This window comes from Megalops cyprinoides, chromosome 12, assembly GCF_013368585.1.
Source record: "Megalops cyprinoides isolate fMegCyp1 chromosome 12, fMegCyp1.pri, whole genome shotgun sequence".
NCBI lineage: Eukaryota > Metazoa > Chordata > Actinopteri > Elopiformes > Megalopidae > Megalops > Megalops cyprinoides.
The window spans coordinates 15,935,265-15,941,264 of NC_050594.1; positions in this window are offsets into that span (position 1 = coordinate 15,935,265).

Genomic DNA, 6,000 nt, shown 5'->3' on the forward strand with positions numbered 1-6,000 from the left:
TGTGAGGAAGGGTATATTTTGTGTGCCATATTACAGACCAAGGGATATTTGAGGTTGTTTACAATGCGAAAATATGGCACAATTTATCTTAAGTCAGTTTTGCAATTGTTTTATTGTAATTAAGTTAGTGTTGAAATAATGACAGAAATATTCCAGCAGAAAATACAACACAAATGCTCAAATGATCGAAAATGTCTAAAAATGTATGGAGGATGCAAGTCCAAATAGATACCTCAAGGTTAAATGGTAAAGGATGCACTCTGAAGTGAAGATCTCTGCCATTAGAATTTGAGAAAAACAAATTTAGAAAGAGAAAGAAAATAAAAACAAAGGAAACATCTCTCTGGAGCATGTCCTTTATCATCTTTTCTAATCAAATGTAATCATGAGGTTCTTAAATAATTCCACAAAGGACTCTAATAAACAGGAGCTTGATTCCTCATGACCCATTTTGAATTCATACGGATTCTTATTTATGAACGCTCATAAGAATCAGTGCATGAGATAAAATTCTGCTAAGAGAGATTTTTTTGTTTGTTTTTACAAGCTCCATGACACAAGGGAAAGGAAATAATTTGCTGGGAAAAAAATTTCAGTGTGCCTCTTCTCCTGGGACAGGACTGCAGGGATGGGTTTTTTGCATTGGGCTCAGTTTGTCTCTGTCTCTGGGTTATACAAGCATCCACATCAACTCTCACTAGCTGTTTCACAAGTCTCCCCCCTTTTTTTCCCACTGCCTCTCTCTCTCTTTCTCTCTCTCTGTCTGTCTCTTTCTCTCTCACTCTCTCTCTTTCTCCACCTCTTTCTCTCTCTGCCTCTCTGTGCCTCACACCTCTTTCCCTGCTTTCTGTCTACCTCCCTCTCCTTCTCTCTCTGTTTCTCTTCTTTTCCCCACTGCCTCTCTTTCTTTCTGTTTCTCTCTTGCCCTCTCTCTTTCTCTTTCTCTTTCTCTTTCTCTTTCCTCTTACACATTTTAATAGCAAACATGGGAATTCTCTGTGTTGGCTATGTTCCCTCTCTTCCTCTTCACTCTTCTCCATAGCAGGTTAGCTGACTGTTCCACAGGAAACCCGCAAACCTACATATTCTGTAGAAAACCTGTTCAGTCAGCAGGGGTCTCTGTCTTCTGCCTCCACAAACGCATGACGTTTCTGTAAGTGCTGCATTTGAGCTGTGTGATCATGTTCTAAGTCCTACTCGTTTGACCTTGGTTGAGTAGAGAAGACCCAAGGAGGAATAAAAAGCAAGAAGTCTCTTGACTCAGACTTAACAAAGACACTGCCTCCACAAAAACAGAGCTAAGAAAGGTGCATTCCATATTTATACACCAGCAACCACTGTGCTTGTGACAAATTTAGAATTTTTGATTATATGCTGTTGTGTTAATGCAGCAGAATTATTATGGCTTGGGCATACGCTGGGGGTCCTTTGATCTCGAAATATGAGGTAATGGCAGCTGACATGATTGTCAGCCATGGCTGGTAAACCAGCATTATATATAGTAACTTTTTGGCAGGAAATAATACTCTGCATGCTGTATTGAATCTGAAAACAGCTTGCTACTGGTGCACTGCTGAACAGGCATAGTTTACCACTGGTTGCCATTTTGTAACATCTGCTCCTTGACAAAGGGCTCTGTCATTTTGAGGGGCAGGATGCTTTTGGGTGCTGATGAAACAATAGTGCTTAAGTACACCACCTGGTGGTGGAGAAGATACTTGTACCCAGGGTATGACAGTCTCTGGGGTTATTAGTATTATGGCAGCCTAGAAACCAGCAACGAGGGGAAAAGCACAGGACACAAGCATTACAAATAAATGAATAAAAAATAAATATTCTAAGCATTATACAGTCCAGTTATAGGTGAAAAAGCAGCCCTAAGGCTCCCTTGTGACTCAGTCTTAAGGCTGTTGCTCCAATTGCAGGCTGAGCCCTACAGCCCAGCTGTTCCACCAGTTCCAGGAGCCTACAGTGGCAGAACAAATGTTGGTTTTGTTTTTCCAGGGTAGGGGTAAGTTTCTCCGTAGCATCCCCACATCTCTCCACATTTGCGCATCCTGCAGCTTGTCGAGCACCTGTGAGGTGAGGTGACGTGCCTCTCCCGTGTTTGGCGTCTGTTCTCCCAGTGTGCTCCAGGCCTTGCAATGTGGAAAAATAGCCGTTGGCTGCTTGCGAATGTAGCAGAGGATTGCGCTTGTGCTCTAGTTCTTCTGTATGCGTGCAGTACTGCAGTGGAGTCTAATATGTAACTGGCGATTCCAAAGTTAGCATGAGGGGGTGAAAAAGTAAAACCAAAATCTTAACTCACAAGTGTGAAGTAGCAAAAGTTAGGTTTTCAGTTCCTCTACTCTAACTGTAATCCAGGTCCACTCCAATCTATCTACAGTCCAGGACACTGCTCCTTTCCGCTTAAGGAGCCAAGGGATCCATCAAAATGCCAACAGTTCTTCAATAAGTGAACTTCAGCAACGGCAATGCTCAAAATCTACAATGAATAAAGTTTTTTATATTATTAAGTCTTTTACTTGTCTGAATAAAAGGTTACCATCATAATGAAAAGGAAATGTCTTTTTTGGCTGCATCCTAGCAGAAAGCAGCAGCAGCCTTACAAAGGACATGAATGCATGCATTTTCCTGTTACTGGACTACATCCTCTCTTGCACGGCACCCCTAATTAGTAGCCTGCAGTTTGTAAATGGGTGCGTTCCTTCCAGTCTCCGACATTTTTGCTTGCAGTATTCCTCTGACCTTTGATTGGTCACTCCCTTCTATGCTCCCTGTTTCTGTCTTATCCTCCCCTATTTGAGTCTTAGCCTTGCTAAATTAGGGCCAAACCTGTTCTCCATGGGTACCCAATTAGTCAATCCACCAGAGCTTTCCAGTTTAATATTTACACATGCGTAATCCCCAACTAAGCTAAGAGCAACTACCCCCCCCCATGCCTGGAAGGGCAGCCAATACATTTTATTTTTGGTTTCTCACCAAAGCTGGAGTGTTTCTATTTAAACTCTGACACATGGGCTGTGAATGCAGATGTATGTGTTGTGACACATTAGCAAGTATCTTTCAGAGTCTGGTCTGGGGAATGTATGATTGCTTCCTCTGTGGGTTGGAAAGCAACTTCTTGTGAGCGCAGTTTACAGATTTTTTCATTAGACTGATATTTTGATCAAATGAGATATTTCAAAGGAAACCATCATCGTCTTTGAAAGTTGTCCAAGTCTTTTGTTTGATAATTAAATTCTTGCCAGTTACACCTTGTAACAACTAGGGAGTAACTAACGTGTTATTCAAAACACAATTTGCTTAAGTTTACTTAAATACTGATAGTTGTTACTGTATTTGTTGAGGTAGCAACTAACACTATAGGTTGGAGCAGCAGAGAAACTGTTAGATACACAGTAACCGTAATAGTAGCTGTTGTAGTTATTGCAGTGGTATTAAAGCTTGTCTTTGTCCCTCTGTACTTTTTAGCTGTGGTTCACAGTAATGGGCAGGCCTTTTCTTCTTGTCACATCTAAGTGTTCTTGTGAAAAATGAGACAGAATTGGGATAATGTGTGTGAAGGAGCTTTTGCATTCTAAGTCACTTTTAGTTACATTGCTGTTAAAAACACAGTGACAAAACATACAAGGCCACACTAACAATTTATGGACCTCAAATCTCAGCTGGGACCCCTTTATAGCTGAAGAAAGTCTGAGTCAGAATGACTTTCATATTTTTTGTTCTAGGAACAAGTACAGAAATCATTTTAGAATATGCATCATAATTCTTAAAAGCCTGCAGGAGTGAGAGCTAGTTTATGTATTGTTCAGCATAAGGAAATTCATGGAGACTTTCTCATTTGCTACAGTGGATCATAAGTGGGGTAAACAGCTTTTGCGTGTTTAAATGTGTATGTGTAGCAGAGAGAGGGACTGGGAGACAAACTGCATCTTGTGTGTATTTTTATCTGTGTGAGAGACAGTCCTGTTACTGTGTGTGTGTGTGTGTGTGTGAGGAAAAGAGAGAGGGGGACCAAGACAGTGTGTTTTTGTGCGTACGTGTGCAGGTGTGTTTGACAGAGACAGTGTTTGACCACAAAAAAATAAAATAAAAACCAATCAATTAAACTTTGCATGGGACAGAAAGCACAGCTGAGCATGTGATTTACAGGAGGGAGCATTTATAGGCAGTGTGCAAAGAAGGCCTGCAGGGGGAGAGGAGAAGCAGAGCAGGCAGACAGCACCCACAAAAAGTGTGTGAGGAGACATTTTGCAGCCTCCATCGTGTCATTCTACATCACAGTTTCTTTTCTGCTCCCACTTAGTGGTGTGAGGTGAGCCCCAAGTCGATCACAAGAGACTGGAAAGCGAGAGAAGGAGGGAATGAGACAGAGAAAGGAAGGGAAAACTGCAAAAGGTCATCCTGCTATCCACATTACATTTGTGACATTTTCAAGCCCATGAACACTTTCCAGCTCATTCCAGCACTGCTGCAATTATTTTCGATGCAAATAGAAAAATATGTACCTCCACAAATTTTAATGTTCCACTAAACTGGGTAGGAGCTGCCTCCAGAGGTCAGAGGTCATCAAAGATGGGCACTTTTATCATTTTCTGACCTTGTCACAGCTCAAGAACTGATCGGTGGTCTCAGGTCTGACCTCTCAGGTCGCTGGTACAGGCCTTCCTGTCCTCTCCTGCTCTCTGGCCATTCTCGCGAACAGCTCAGGCTGGGTCGATGTGAAGAATTTATGAGCGGTAACATGACCTCTTAATCTGTTTTGATCCCATCGGGAGGCTACAGCGAGCGTTAGGGCCCGTGTCCCTGACCAAATTCGGTGGTGTCCGGTGTCTCGTGAGTTCTTGAAACAATGACCAATGTGAAGAGCTGCACCACCATAACCATCAGAGGACTCATGTGCGCATATTGTATTACCAACACCGGCACAATGATGCCCATCGTACCTGAGAAGCAGAGCTGTAATTGGGGGGCGGGGGCCACTGTTTCACCTCAGGACCCCGTCACTGATAAAAAAAATCAATGAATCCAAAAAAACCTGTCAACAAATTCCAAGAAGGTTTGCTTGCAAATTGTAACCTTGATAAAATGCATGCCACAAAGGGCTAACCCCTCAAAAGAGGATGTTATTTAAAGAAAATCTGACACCGAAATCTGAAGGCTGAGTGTGTGGCCCAGGAGCAAGTTTACCTTGGATTGGGTCTTTTCTTTCTGCTTTTTTGCTTTTCTAATATTCATTTGGGATGTTAAAAAAGAATTCATCACCAGCCTCCATAAATGGAAGGTACAGGGGGGGGGGGGGGGTTGTTAAGCAGAACTCAGAGACCAATGTAGCTTGTGCCTTACAGCATCTGGAAACAGCTCAGCGTGCTATTCCACTAATTGCGTTTGCCTTTTGCTGTCCATGCTGACACTCTATAGATACAGAATTTTTTTTTTCTAGTTGATCCCTGTTTCTTCTGATCTGGAAATGGAAATGACTGCTTGAAGTTCAGTAATTAAGGGTATGGTATATGATGCATATATGTAAGTGTTTTGAGAATGGTATAGAGGTTGCTTTAGCGGATAGAAACAGAAACAGTGGGCAAGGTGTACCCATCTAATAAAAATAGCTCATTAGTTTTGAACAACAGTTTCAGGGTGTGTGTATGACTGTACGTGTGTGAAAGCATGTGTGATTGTTCACATGTGTATGTGCTTGTGAGAGGGCATGAGAGAATATGTATGTCTGTGGCATCAGCATTGCTACCAAATTGCATTCTCTCAGGTTAGACAGATAAAGTAATTTCAAGCATAACATCGCTGTATGAGAACTGGGGCGATGGCCTGGGAGCAAATGTGGTCAGGGGGGCCTCTTCTTTGCTCTGTGCAGTTCAGAATCAGTTATTTTTTCATGTATCATTCTATGTCATTTCTTGTCTTTTGCTTTTTAAAATACATCAGTAGTATAAAAGTTTGGAAGACATGGAAAATAAATGAATACATTTATATGCTGTT